The following is a 14,891-nucleotide window of genomic DNA, read 5'->3' as shown; positions in this document are numbered from 1 at the left end:
AAAGCCTATCTAATAATTCATTTATACAAGACAAAACATGGTAATACACTGTATATGGCTTTATTTGATGTATTGCTGCCAGAATATTTTTGTCTGAAAGGGGTATAACTGTACTCAGAGTGCTGCCTCTGTCTGCTGTTTGGGGGCGGGTTGGGTGTGCCGCTGGCCTCTGTTTCCCACAATGTAGGCGTGCCGTCGCCGTTGTGGGGTAGTGATGAGGCCAGGATCTTTGTTGGAACACGGAGATTTCCTTGCCTCTTTGTTGGATATGCAGACAAGGGCCGGATTAACAATGGGGCGGGTGGAGTTGCAGATCCAGGCCCTCCCAGGAAAATAGGCCCACAGGATCTGTTGTAGTGCAATCCGTGTTGACAATGACTAGCTAAATCATAATCACATCCCGGCTGGCAAACTCACTGACCCCCTCACTTCCCGAGTCCCCGATCAGCAGGTCACATCCCATGGACTTGGCGCAGTCTGAAACTCCACCCCCTGGCTGCATGAAGCTCCGCCCCCTTTGTCCAAAGCTGTATTCCTCAGACTCCTGAAGCCCAGCGTTCACCCAGTGGTGCACAGAGAGGGGGGGAAAGGGTACAAATTACCCGGGCCCAGGTCTGAAGGAGGGGCGCAGTGGGGGCCCCCAAGCTTCCTCCCCCTTAACTGGCAGCAGCAGCTACAACTCTTCTACTAAGCTGGGCTGGAGTGTGGCCATCATGGTAGCGCTTAAAAAAAAAAAAAAATTGGTATTGTTTCAAAGGTTGCATGAACACGCCTCCTGTGAATAGGCAATGGCCCCTGAAAAGTACCTGGGCCCAGCCAGACTCTCTACTGCCCTGTATGTGTGTGTAATATATATCTATAAACAGTATATATATGTGTGTATATGTGTATATCTATCTATCTATCTATCTATCTTTGTGGGATGACAGGTAGTATAAGCAGAAATACTGTGGCACTCTCGGGACTTACTAATGTAACAATATATTCTGGCAAGTCAACATTTCAGTTTATTCAACTTTAATCATAGTAATAGGCATTTCTGCATATACTATATGTGTGTGTGTGTGTGTGTGTGTGTGTGTGTGTGTGTGTGTGTGTGTGTGTGTGTGTGTGTGTGTGTATACAGTGATTACACGCTATGGCACATCCTTTATCCTAAAATTACAATGGAGGATCCACTTTCACAAAATTCCAGGGAATGCGCTCTGCAACCAATGCAGCTTTTATGTGACTGTCCACCATCCTAATAGTGAACACTTTTGTTTTGTCCCAACTGCTGGGAGGTATGTCATGCTCCTGTGAGTGGGTACTTCTTGTGTGCTAGACATGCCAACCAAACTGGTGCAGCCATGCAACTAACAGGTTGTGGCCACACCCCCTGCAGGGGGGGCCCCCGGAAATTTACTGTACCGGGGCCCAGGATTTCTCTTGACAGCCCTGCGTTCACCCCCACCTCTCTTTTAGCAACTGAGTTCAGATCTGCTATGGTGGATCACTGTGACTCTGTGCTGCCAGGCATAGGAGTAAAAGCAACTGTAACTCGATGGGTGGAGAAACCAGCAGTCATACGCAAAGTAACTTTCCACAGGTCAGTATAATGTCTGGCACTTAGCTATATATATGGATTTGTGTGTGTCAGCTTAGGGCCACAACTAGGGGGGTGAGGTTAGGAGGGCAGACTTGAGGGGGATACTGGCCTGTACCTAGCAGGGAGGAATGTGGGGGGGTCAGCAGATCCCAAAGCTTCCTGCATGTGGCCATGTCCCCAGTGGGGTCAGGACGCTTCGCCATTGAGATGTAACATACCACTATGCCCGGGTAGGAATAGTCACACACATGTATACCTGGGCGCCGCTGATTGCGCACCAGACACAACCACGGTGCTGAGTGACAGAGATGGCTCGGTGTCACTCTCCAGCCTGCGATTGTACACTCTGGTTTCCTTCCACTTCGTCTCCGGAAAAGTCACAATGCTTCCATATCCTCCGCTGCCATGATTTTGAGCTCCGTGGGGGAGCCGGTTGGGTGGCCAGAAAACACATCCAACAAGGGAACCAGCTGATGAGTTAGCGGGCTCACAGGCTGGAAGGTACACCTAGGGGAAAGATCCAGCATCACATCTGGAGGTGTGTACTTTAAATACTCTCTTTTTGGCGAGTGTGCCGCTGTCCCTTTATAAAGTGTGGTAAGGAGGGAGATGGATATTAAACTTAAGTCAGAAAAGGGAGGGGGGAAGGGGGGGGGGGGGGTCAAATTACTGCCTTGCCCCAGGGGAGAAAAATCCTAGTTTCAGGCCTGGTCAGTCCCATAACAGGGTATCAGTGCACCCTCTGCAGCACTCAGGGTGTCAGCCTTAAATCAGTGCCTAGTGGGAAGGGTGGGCAAGAGCAAAACTTCATTGGGTGTATAGGGTGCTACTCAGAGCTTCTGTACGATGGGATCAGTATGATTTGATGATGGACGGGATGCCGGCGTTCAGTATACCGACAGCGGCATCCCGTCCATCAAAAACCCTGACAGCCCCCCAGGAAGCAACCTAACCCTCACCTTTTCCCTACCCTAACCCTCCCTTGTGGATGCTTAACCCTCCCGGGGTTGCCTAACCCACCCTTCCCTGCTGCCTAAACCTAACCCTCCCCGCTGTGTGCCTAACCCTAATCACCCCTTCTAAGTGCCTAACCCTAACCCTCCCTCCCCGGTGCCTAACCCTAACCTTCCCATCCCTGCACCCTAACCCCCCTTCTTCTGCCTAAACCCCCCCCCCCCCCCGCGCGGCAGGATGCTACCGCGTCCTGCTGTCAGGACGATCGGGATGTCGGCTGTCGGTATTTTAACACTGGCATCCCATTCAGTGTCGGTATAGTGACGCCAGGTTTCTGTCCTAACTCGGGATCCCGGCGTTGGTATATTGACCTCCAGGATCCCGTTCGTTGGGATGCTAACTGCATCCCCGTAGGATGCTCTGATCGGTAGTACAGATCCCACGGCACTGTAGGAGACATCATGACACAATATGGGAGCCGGAAAATGGAGAAGCAGGGCATGGATTGTGGAGGCTGGCTGGTTCCACACCACTCTTATTACAGCCCTGCTGTCTAAAAAAAATAATATATATATATATATATATATATATAGGAATTGGTGAAAATAAGCGCCCAAGAGTGTAAATTTTTATAACAAGGTGAATACAAATGAAGGTATCAAGAATGGGTATATTAAAACCAGTTAAAAAAAACTTATCTGAAAACCAGAGAAGCTAAATTCAGGCGATGCTTCTTTGACGCTTAATACATGTTGAAAAAAAGAAAAGCAAACATAGTGTGTACTGTTTTTTTGTAAAATATCGAAATATATCACTGGCTATAAATCATTAGGCTCAATTAGGGAAACAGCGTATTCCCAAGTATGCAATCCATATATAGCCTGGGCAGTGTATATATAAAAGATAAAATTATTTAATACACGTAATGACATAAAAATACATAAAAACGCGTTTCGTCCGTCATCAACAGGACTTCATCAAGGACATCGCCTGAATTTAGCTTCTCTGGTTTTTTCAGATAAGTTTTTTTTAACTGGTTTTAATATACCCATTCTTGATACCTTCATTTGTATTCACCTTGTTATAAAATCTACACTCTTGGGCGCTTATTTTCACCAATTCCTATAAATCCTTATGTGTGCATGCCAAGCACATATGTATGTATTATAAGCTGCCACTCATTTAATATATTGAGAAGTGTTTTTATTCTTTATTTATACTCTATTTTTAGAAAAGGTTATTTTAAATTCAAGGTATAGACAACACAAAGCCGCACTGAAGCGCCGTAGTCTTTATTTCTATATATATATATATATATATATGTGTAATGCTTAATATAAATATATATATACTGTAAATATCACACACAATTGGAAGGGTACAGGAACTTGAGGCACAGAAGTGAAAAGGGGTGTGGGTGATATGGAAAACTTCTCAAGCCCTCCCTGTGCCATAAAGAGTACCTCAACATCTCCTCTGCCCTGTGTGATATCACTCCCCACCGCACCCAAAGGGACAGTGTCAGCACACAGAGGCAGGAGAGCTCTCTTAGACTGCCTCCTTATGACTGACTGACACCTGTAACCTCAGATAATTAAGATTAAGGTACAGTACATAATCTGAATTCTAGTCAGGTTTTTTGTAATTAAAATGTGGATCTGGAGGGTGAACTTATGTATTTATAAGTATGTTGTATTTCTAATATGTTTGTGTGTATATATGTATGCTGGGGTGCAAGGGCAAGGGGTGGGCGGGGTATGTGCCCCGGGTGACAGAGGGCAGGGTGGCTGGAAGTGAGCTGTAGCTATAAATAAAGGGTGATGATGATCAATAATTATCATCACTCTTCAGCGATGTTGTGGATCGCAGTTGTTCCTGCCTTAGCACTGCCTCACTACAGCGCAGCCGCAGACTCAGTGTTTTTGTGTTGAACCACAGGCTATGGTTCACACTGTATAAAGGGAACCAGGAGGACAGAGGCAGGAGTAAAGAACAGAGAAGGGAGATGGGAAGCAGGGCTGTGCCTGGTGTGCTGTGTTTACCCAGGCATTCTTCCAGTGAGGTGGGTAACCAGCGCTACTACCAGCGCCCAATGCTAAAAAGTGTGAATTCCATTAAGTTTATAGATACATGCCATCGATATACCTGTTTTCTGATTCATTTAATTACACGGGTCATGGTGTGTGGCTGTGTTGTCTTCTGTGTTCTATGGTGGTCGTTGGAGTTCTCTGTTTTTATGGCACTCATTACAATGTTGTTTGTATTGTATGGAGGTCACTTGGATATGATGGGCACTACCATGGTCTCTGCATAATATTTGGCAGCCACGGATGCTCTCTGCATAATTTGAATGCTACTGTAATGCTCCTTGTATTATCTAGCAGTCAATGTAATGTGCTCTGTATTATATGACACTCACTGCAATGCTCTCTGGGTTATGTAGGTGTCACTGCATTGATTTCTGTATTATATGGTGGTCACTGTGCTGTTCTCCGCCTTATTTAGTTAATTGCCTTACTACAGTGGCTAGGTATGCGGGATGAACACTAATAGAATTATGGAGATGCCCACAACACAGGCCACACACCCTATATAGACCACACACCCCCTACAGCAGCACACAAAGGCCCTTCATCATTGTCAGTTCCAGGCCCATGTGGACCTTATTCTGGCACTGTATGCAGCAGCCGCCTTGTGATTTCCCATGGATCACGCAGCCAGCCGATGGTGTTGCATCCTAGGAAGCAGCTTGGATCACTAGTGCAAGCTGGAGGCATGATGCCTCCTGCTGCATTACTATATTAGTGCTATCACTGATGAAAGCAGCAGCGATAGCAACTCCAACCACATCTGAATCATTCCACGGGCGGGATGCAGCAAGCGTCGCATTTTGCATGCGATACATCCCGCCCTCTCCGCATGCATATCAGTGTTTATTAACACCGTATGCATGAAGAAAAATACAAAGGACAGCTGTTGTGGTAAGAGCAGTCCTTTGCGATGATAGGACTGCCGCGTTTATGACCTGGTGTCCTATCTGCGAATGCATCGAATGACACGCGCGCCGCAGGTGGTGTGGGGTGGTATCATGTTGGATCCCTTTCAGTGGGGAGGTGCGATAGAAGCCCATAGGCTTCTATTGGATAACGCCATCACATTCAGGGGCTTGCTGCATATGCAGTATGCAGTGAAAACCTCTGAAAATTGCATTTTTGGAAGTTTGCACGCAGTTTTAGGCTTGCTGCACCTCGCCCCCCCCCCCCGTCTCTTATTGGTTGCTTAGCAGATAACAGTATTGGAAAATGCATGGTTCCCTGGTATAGATTCGAACCACAGACGTGCACACGGGTGGGGGAAGGGGGGGTGCCTAGCCTATAGATGTTGGCGCCGACCCTGAGGAACAGTCGCAGATTGATCTGAAGGGTCAGTTATAGGTAGGGGAAGTTTGAGCAGCTATAGGGTGCAGCAGCAGCTAGTGCTCAGGGATATGCTGGCGGGGGGGCAGTCAGTATGCGGCACTGTTATGCTTCAGTCACATCATACATGCTTTGCCGTGCATGATGCGTCTGAAGAGTACTGCCTGAATCACTGTAGTGATGATAAGAGACAGTTGTGACCAGCAAGGGAAGTGTACAGACAGGTAGTGGGTGGACGATGAGGTGAGGGGAGGAGTAGTGAAGATGCTCCTCCCACCAACGATCTCATCACAGTGTAGCAAGTTTTCTACCTTCTACTTCTCCAAGTGTGCAGCGGGGAAATAGGCTCAGGAAGGGGAAAGATGAGCGGCGCCGCTCAGGATGGGGGAAAATGAGCGGCGTCGCTCATTTTATCGGCAAGTGTGTATGAGCCTTTAGTGTTACACAGGTCCAATGTGTCCGCATCTGAGGCCTTATTCAGAGATGTGCGCTGCTGCGTCCCCTCTTGGGCCCGTTGGTGGAGTTGTGGGCGTGATAATATGCAAGTGCTAGTTTGAGCCCCCCTCTGGTGTACAGGCATATGTCTGAATGTGCAAGCCCTGAGATGCCCACTTTCTGTGTCTCTGCATGCTGAAACACCGCTGGTGGTACTCAACACCATCATTGGCGCGCAATAGGTTGCAGCATTGACACTTTTTTTTACAATAATATACTTTAAATAGTAAAAATGCAGGCTATAAGATTTTGATAAATAGGGAAAATACCTTAATCCTGCAAATATATCCAGTTTTAGCAGGATTTAGGGTATGTTGCCCTTGATAACTTGACCCCTTAGGCATTTGGCAGGCACAGTAAATTTACTACAGTATGTGAAATATACGAGTCAGCATAACTTGCTTGAGAATAAGCATGACTTCAATCAGTGCTTAAAGTGGTCCTAGAGAGGGGGTGGAACTCCCCCCGGTTTAGTAATAAAGGTAGTGCGTGTGCCCCCAAAAAGAAAAAGGTGTGTTCACACAATAGTATCCCCAATTAAAATTATGCCACACAGTAGCACAATCTTATTCACATTGCACCAGGGCATGCTCCAGGCCTACTAGCACCCTGAGCAAGAAAATGTAAAAGCGCCCCCCCCCCCCCCACAAAACCCTATGCGCGCGCGCTCCTGGAAAAGCGGGCGTGGCCTCCTGGAAAAGTGGGCGTGGCCTCGTAACTTCATATTATCAAACTATAAATAAATATATTTTCACACCCCCTCTACACACACAATTAGCAGCCTTACACATAACAGCCACAGTAGTGTTCCTTACACACAATGGGGGTCATTCCGAGTTGTTCGCTCGTTGCCGATTAAGGCAAAAATGCGCATGCGCATGGTACGCAGTGCGCATGCGCTAAGTATTTTAGCACAAAACTTAGTAGATTTACTCACGTCCGAACGAAGAATTTTCATCGTTGAAGTGATCGGAGTGTGATTGACAGGAAGTGGGTGTTTCTTGGCGGACACTGACCGTTTTCAGGGAGTGTGCGGAAAAACGCAGGCGTGCCAGGATAAAACGCGGGAGTGTCTGGAGAAACGGGGGAGTGGCTGGCCGAACGCAGGGCGTGTTTGTGACGTCAAACCAGGAACGAAACGGGCTGAGCTGATCGCAGTGTAGGAGTAAGTCTCGAGCTACTCAGAAACTGCTAAGAATTTTCTATTCGCAATTCTGCTAATCTTTCGTTCGCAATTCTGCCAAGCTAAGATACACTCCCAGAGGGCGGCGGCCTAGCGTGTGCAATGCTGCTAAAAGCAGCTAGCGAGCGAACAACTCGGAATGAGGGCCAATGTCTCCAGTATAGTGTCAGATACACATAATGTGCAGTGCCAGATAGACATGATATGCCTCCCAGCAGTGCCAGCTACACATGACATGCCCCGCAGCAGTGCCAGCTACACATAACATGCCCCCCAGCAGTGCCAGCTACACACAATATGCTCCCCAGCAGTGCCAGCTACACATGATAGTGTTCACTTTTTAGGGCAGGGTGCTGATCAGAGGGAGGGCACATTTTTAAGTTAGGTGGGCAAAATTATGTACATACTCTAATGCTTGGTGTTTTATTACCTATATGCCAAAGCATGGACAGTGCGCGCCGTCGGCGCGCAGCCAAAATTTAGGGGTGTTGCTTCGTGGGGAAGGTGCGTGGGCACATAATTGTGGCAATTCGCATCACATCACACAGTAGTGCAGCTAATACACATTGCACCAGGTAGAATCTCCTACACACTTTGCTCCAGGCAGAGCACGTTAGACACTTTGCGCCAGGCAGAGCACTGAGACACTTTGCGCCAGGCAGAGCACTGAGACACTTTGCGCCAGGTAGAGCACTGAGACACATTGCGCCAGGTAGAGCACAGAGACACATTGCGCCAGGTAGAACACAGAGACACATTGCCTAGCCACAGACGCCTAGCAGGAACACTACATGATATGCTCCCCAGCAGTGCCAGCTACACATGACATGCCCCCCATAAGTGCCAGCTACACTTGACATGCCCCCCAGCAGTGCCAGCAACACGTGACATGCCCCCCAGCAGTGCCAGATACACATGACATGCCCCCCAGCAGTGCCAGATACATAAATGGCCACACAGTGCCAGATATGTCCCCATAGTTCCAGATTCATAAATGCCCCTACAGTGCCAGATACATAAATGCCCCCACAGTGCAGATATGCCCCCACAGTGCCAGATACATAAATGCCCCCACAGTTCAGATATTCCCCCACAGTGCCAGATATATAAATGCTCCCACAGTGCCAGATACATAAATGCCCCCAGTGCCAGATATGCCCGCAGTGCCAGATACATAAATGCCCCCACAGTGCCAGATATATAAGTGCCCCCACAGTGCCAGATACATAAATGCCCCCACAGTGCCAGATACATAAATGCCCCCACAGTGCCAGATACATAAATGCCCCCACAGTGCCAGAAACATAAGTGCCCCCACAGTGCCAGATACATAAATGCCCCCACAGTGCCACATACATAAATGCCCCCAGTGTCAGATACATAAATGCCCCCATAGTGACAGATAAATAAATACCCCCACAGTGCTAGATACATAAATGCCCCCAGTGCCAGATATGCCCCCACAGTGACAGATACATAAATGCCCCCCAGTGCCAGATACATAAATACCCCCACAGTGCAGATATGACCCCACAGTGCCCTGCCCAATACATAAATGCCCCCAGTGCCCGATCCATAAATGCCCAATACCTGCGGTTCTGGGAGCCGGGAGGGGGAGTGCTGTTGAGGGCGTGGGTGGACTCTTCAAAAATCTTGTGTGCGCGCTATGCGGCGCCAGCGTCTGATGTCAGACGCCGGCGCCGCACAGCGCGCCGAACAGCAGGCACACAAGAGTTTAGGCTGGGGCTGGGACACTGCAGGCTGGCTCCAGGCACGAATATGGCGGCGCCAGCGTGCGGCGCCCATTAAGGGTGGCGCCCTGCGTGGCCACTCTATTCGAACATACCTGGAGCCAGCCCTGCATTACACCACATAGTAGTGTCCCTTATTCATGTTATGACACACATTAGTGTCCCTTATACACAAAGCCCACAGTAGTAGCACCCCTAATACACATAATGCCCACACTAGTAGCGCCCCTTATACAATGCCCACAGTTGTAGTGCCCCTTATGCAATGTCCACTGTACTGGTAGTCCCCACAGTGGTAGTGCCCCGTATATAGAACCCATATAATGGTGCCCCTTATGCAATGTCCCCTTTAGTAGTGCCCCTTATGTCCCCAGGAGTGATGCTCCTTATGAAATGCCCCCTTTACAATGCCCCCGAGTAGTTTGCCCCCCTGTAGTTTGCCTCCCTGTAGTTTGCCCCCCTGTAGTTAGGCCCCCAGTAGTAATGCCCCCCCCCCAGTAGTAATGCCCCCTTATAGTTTCCCCCTCAGTAGAAGCAAGGCTAATACACTCAAACATTAAAAAAACAAACAAAAAAACAATACTCACCAAACCCCGCTCCCGTGTCCGACCGCTGCAGTCCTTCCAGCATCCACTCCTCGGCACTATGGAAGAGACGTCATGACGTCTCTCCCATAGCGCACACTGACAGCCGGGAGCCGGAAGCCGGAGCTCAGTAGTGAGCTCCTGCCACCAGCTTCCGCTATGGAGAGAGAGCTGGGCGCCCGCTGGTAACACAATCTCAGCGGGCGCCCGGCATCTCCCTGCGGCGCCGGGCACACATTGGGTTAGGTGAGCCGGATGAGGTGGAACTGCGTTCCGTCTCCAAGTGGCTCACTTTAACTCCTGACTATAATCATCTCCTCTTCCTAAGGCTATCTGCAGATCAACTGATATATCTACAGATGGATCAGGCAGTGTGTTGTGCGTACACACTTCCCGATCCGTTGTGACTGACGTCACAAACTGGGTGGCCATTTACATGCGCTCACCCAGTTGCCCTGTCAATCACCCAGGCTTGTGCAGTTAATGTATGGGCGGTACATACACACAGCTCGATGCGCCGATTTATCTTTTTTTTTTATATATATATATATTAACATATAATGCCAGTATATATATATATATCCACACACAAATATAAAACCACAGCACCCACCACCCCAGAAGCGGGGCACCCAAGTGCATTCACCATTCATAGGGTGGGGTGCACATAACCTCGGCACTCGCCACCCCAGAAGCGGGGTACACAAATGCACTTACCACCCATAGGGTGGGGTGCTTGTAGCCCATGACCACATCACTCAAATACATACAAACAGAAAACCCAGCACTCACCATAGCAAGCTCACTTATCCTCAACACATCAATAAATAAATAAATGATGGGGGTTTAGTTAGTGAATTGGCCAATGCACAGAAGCCTGCAAACCGATCGCAAAGGTACCCCACCTTCATGCAGGTCCTACACTATCACCAGCGGCATTTCTAGAGAGGAGGGGACCCATGTGCAGACTCCGTGTGTGGGTCCCCTCCTCTCCTGTAGCCGCCACAGCCGCTGCTGGCGCTCTCGGCGCTGAGACTCTGGCACAGTGCCAGAGTCTACAGCGCATGCGCAGAACTCTGAAAAATGGGCGCCGTGCCATTTTTCCGGAGTCCTGCGCATGCGCTGTAGACTCTGGCACTGTGCCAGAGTCTTTAGCGCTCAGTGGGCTAGCAGCGGTGGCGGCTACGGGAGAGGAGGGGGCCCACACACAGTCGCCGATGGACGCTGGAAAGGTAAGTATAGAAGAAATGGGTGCAGTGTGTGCGGTGTAGGCCCCCCTCTGGACCCAGGGACCCGTGTGCACCGCACGCACTGCAACCATTATAGATACGCCAATGACTATCACAGGGTCATAAAACCTGGCAACTGTTTCACACATAATATAACTGCAAATATACCTACTTGGTTTAATGTGCACCTGCCAAATACCTTATGGCTTTTAAAGGTACACTAGTCACCTGACACTAGCTGATAAATGACTAAGGAACAGCTGCAAAGCGAGCCCCACGAGGGTATGCCCATCTACAATTGGGGGTCCCAGATGATAAAGCTATCCACACAAACCACAAAAATGCAAAAAACATGGGCCAGTATTTACTAAAAATCTGAGTTTTGCCGATTTGTGGGGGTTTTTTTAAGTCCCAATCCGGGAATTCACTAAGCAGAAAACTCGGCAGTGTCTGGTCTATTTGTAATGGTTTGATTGGCAAAGTTCTGAAATACGAATGAACAGACCATCGGTCAAACGCGGCTGTTATTTCATACAATACGGGTATTCCCTATTCATTCGTATTTGGGTGTTAGTCTCTGAGTGCTCAAGTGCGGGTCTATTTTTTTTCGTTTCGTTAAAAAAAGCAGTAAAAAAAATAGACCTGCTTTTTCCAGTCGAGTTTGGATAACCATGCACGGATCAGTGAGATCTGTGCATGGTTATCTATGGGAAACAGTGTGTTTAGTGTCAAAAGTGAAAAAAAAATTGCGTGGGGTCCCCCCTCCTAAGCACAACCAGCCTCGGGCTCTTTGAGCCGGTCCTGGTTGACAAAATATGGGGGAAAAATGACAGGGGTTCCCCCACATTTTATCAACCAGCACCGGGCTCTGCGCCTGGTCCTGGTTCCAAAAATACGGGGGACAAAAAGCGTAGGGGTCCCCCGTATTTTTAAAACCAGCACCGGGCTCCACTAGCCAGGTACATAATGCCACAGCCGGGGGACACTTTTATAGTGGTCCCTGCGGCCCTGGCATTACATACCCAACTAGTCACCCCTGGCCGGGGTACCCTGGAGGAGTGGGAACCCCTTAAATCAAGGGGTCCCCCCATCCAGCCACCCAAGGGCCAGGGGTGAAGCCCGAGGCTGTCCCCCCCCATCCAAGAGCGGCGGATGGGAGGCTGATAGCCAAATGTAAAAAATGTGAATATTGTTTTTAGTAGCAGTACTAAAAGTCCCAGCAAGTCTCCCCCGCAAGCTGGTGCTTGGAGAACCATAAGTACCAGCATGCGGTGGAAAACCTGGGCCACTGGTACCTGTAGTACTACTACTAAAAAAATACCCCCCAAAAAAACAGGACACACACACCGTGAAAGTATAAGTTTATTACATACATGCACACCTCCATACATACATACATACTTACCTATGTTCCCACGAGGCTTAGTCCTCTTCTCCATGTAGAATCCTTGGGGGACCTGTGAAAAAAATTATACTCACATAATCAAGTGTAGATTCTGTCCTTTGTATAATCCACGTACTTGGCAAAACAAAAAAATGGAAACCCAACCACGCACTGAAAGGGGTCCCATGTTTACACATGGGACCCCTTTCCCCGACTGCCAGGACCCCACCTGACTCCTGTCAAAGAGGGTCCCTTCAGCCAATCAGGGAGCGCCACATCGTGGCACTCTCCTGATTAGCTGTGTGCTCCTGTAGTGTCTGTGAGGCAGCACACGGCAGAGATACAATGTAGCGCCTATGCGCTCCATTGTATCCAATGGTGGGAACTTTGCGGTCAGCGGTTGACCGAAAGTAACCTCACCGCTGACCGGAGTCAGGGGGAGTCCTGGCAGTCGGGGAAAGGGGTCCCATGTGTAAACATGGGACCCCTTTCAGTGCGTGGTCGGGTTTCCGTTTTTTTGTTTTGCCAAGTACGTGGATTATACAAAGGACAGAATCTACACTGGATTATGTGAGTATAATTTTTTTCACAGGTCCCCCAAGAATTCTACATGGAGAAGAGGACTGAGCCTCGTGGGAACATGGGTAAGTATGTATGTATGGAGGTGTGCATGTATGTAATAAACTTATACTTTCACGGTGTGTGTGTCCTGTTTTTTGGGGTATTTTTTTAGTAGTAGTACTACAGGTACCAGCGGCCCAGGTTTTCCACTGCATGCTGGTACTTGTGGTTCTCTAAGTACCAGCTTGCGGGGGAGGCTTGCTGGGACTTGTAGTACTGCTACTAAAAACAATATTCACATTTTTTACACTTGGCTATCAGCCCCCCATCCGCTGCCCTTGGATGGGGTGGACAGCCTCGGGCTTCACCCCTGGCCCTTGGGTGGCTGGAGGGGGGGACCCCTTAATTTAAGGGGTTCCCACTCCTCCAGGGTACCCCGGCCAGGGGCGAATAGTTGGGTATGTAATGCCAGGGCCGCAGGGACCACTATAAAAGTGTCCCCCGGCTGTGGCATTATGTACCTGGCTAGTGGAGCCCGGTGCTGGTTTTAAAAATACGGGGGACCCCTATGCTTTTTGCCCCCCGTATTTTTGGAACCAGGACCAGGCGCAGAGCCCGGTGCTGGTTGATGAAATATGGGGGAACCCCTGTCATTTTCCCCCCCATATTTTGTCAACCAGGACCGGCTCAAAGAGCCCGAGGCTGGTTGTGCTTAGGAGGGGGGGCCCCACGCATTTTTTTTCAGAATTTTAAAGACTTTAAACACCTTTTTAAGGTACACAATGAAGCCCTGCACGGATCTCACAGATCCGGCCGGGATTCCTTGTGTTTTGTCAGGCAGTGTTTTACTCATCACTCCCATAAAACACTGCCTGACATTACGAATCACATCGACATCGGAAAATACGAATTGTGAAAAGTCGGCAGCTTAGTGAATGACCGTATCAGGATTCAAAAAGTTGCAGTAAAATCGCACCCGATACCATTTGAGATCAAACACCCTTGAAAACGGCAAAAACACGAATCTTTGTAAATATACCCCATGGTGTCTACCTTTTTTGTGATGACCATTTTACCCTATCGACCTAATGTTTGTCTAACATATGGTGTCTATCTATTGACTGTCTAACTAGACACTGTCTCTCAACCCACACCCGGGTGCTACAAGCTGTGCTGAGTGAGAGCAGTGAACGTGGCACAGAAGGAAATCCCATCAATCAATCTCACTGTACATAATAAATTATTGGACTCTTACCAACACGTCACTACAAATTGTTATGTTTCATCTGTGTGATATACAGTACAAGTCTTGCTTTATATACACAATCAAGAGGGTGTATTTTTAGTTATAAGGTATAAAAAAAAACAACAGAAAATGAAACACTTATACAGGTTGAGTATCCCATATACAAAATCCTTGGGACCCGAAGTATTTTGGATATTGGATTTTTCCGTATTTTGGAATAATTACATCCCATAATGAGATATCATGGCGATGGGACCCAAGTCTAAGCACAGAATGCATTTATGTTTCATATACACCCGACCTTATACACACAGCCTGAAGGACATTTTAGCCAATTTTTAATAACTTTTTGTATTAAACAAAGTTTGTGTGCATTGAGCCATCAGAAAGCAAATGTTTCACTATCTCGGAGTCACAGGGACTGGGTTTTGTGAATCCGGAATTGTGGCTTGCGGTTTGGTATCGGTGACTTTAGGCAGGATTAGCCGAGCAGGCTGAAT

The 14,891-nt window shown here is 48.4% G+C and overlaps 1 protein-coding gene across 2 annotated transcripts in view; it reads right to left on the bottom strand.

Moving 5' to 3' along the window:
• The window catches only part of CACNG2 (calcium voltage-gated channel auxiliary subunit gamma 2), a 364,493-nt gene that overhangs the window by 46,692 nt on the left and 302,910 nt on the right, over positions 1-14,891 (bottom strand). The window lies entirely within an intron of this gene.

Source organism: Pseudophryne corroboree, chromosome 9 (genome assembly GCF_028390025.1).
Source record: "Pseudophryne corroboree isolate aPseCor3 chromosome 9, aPseCor3.hap2, whole genome shotgun sequence".
NCBI classification, from domain to species: Eukaryota; Metazoa; Chordata; class Amphibia; order Anura; family Myobatrachidae; genus Pseudophryne; species Pseudophryne corroboree.
Note: the sequence above shows the minus strand (reverse complement) of the source record. Positions and strands in the feature narration are given on the sequence as shown.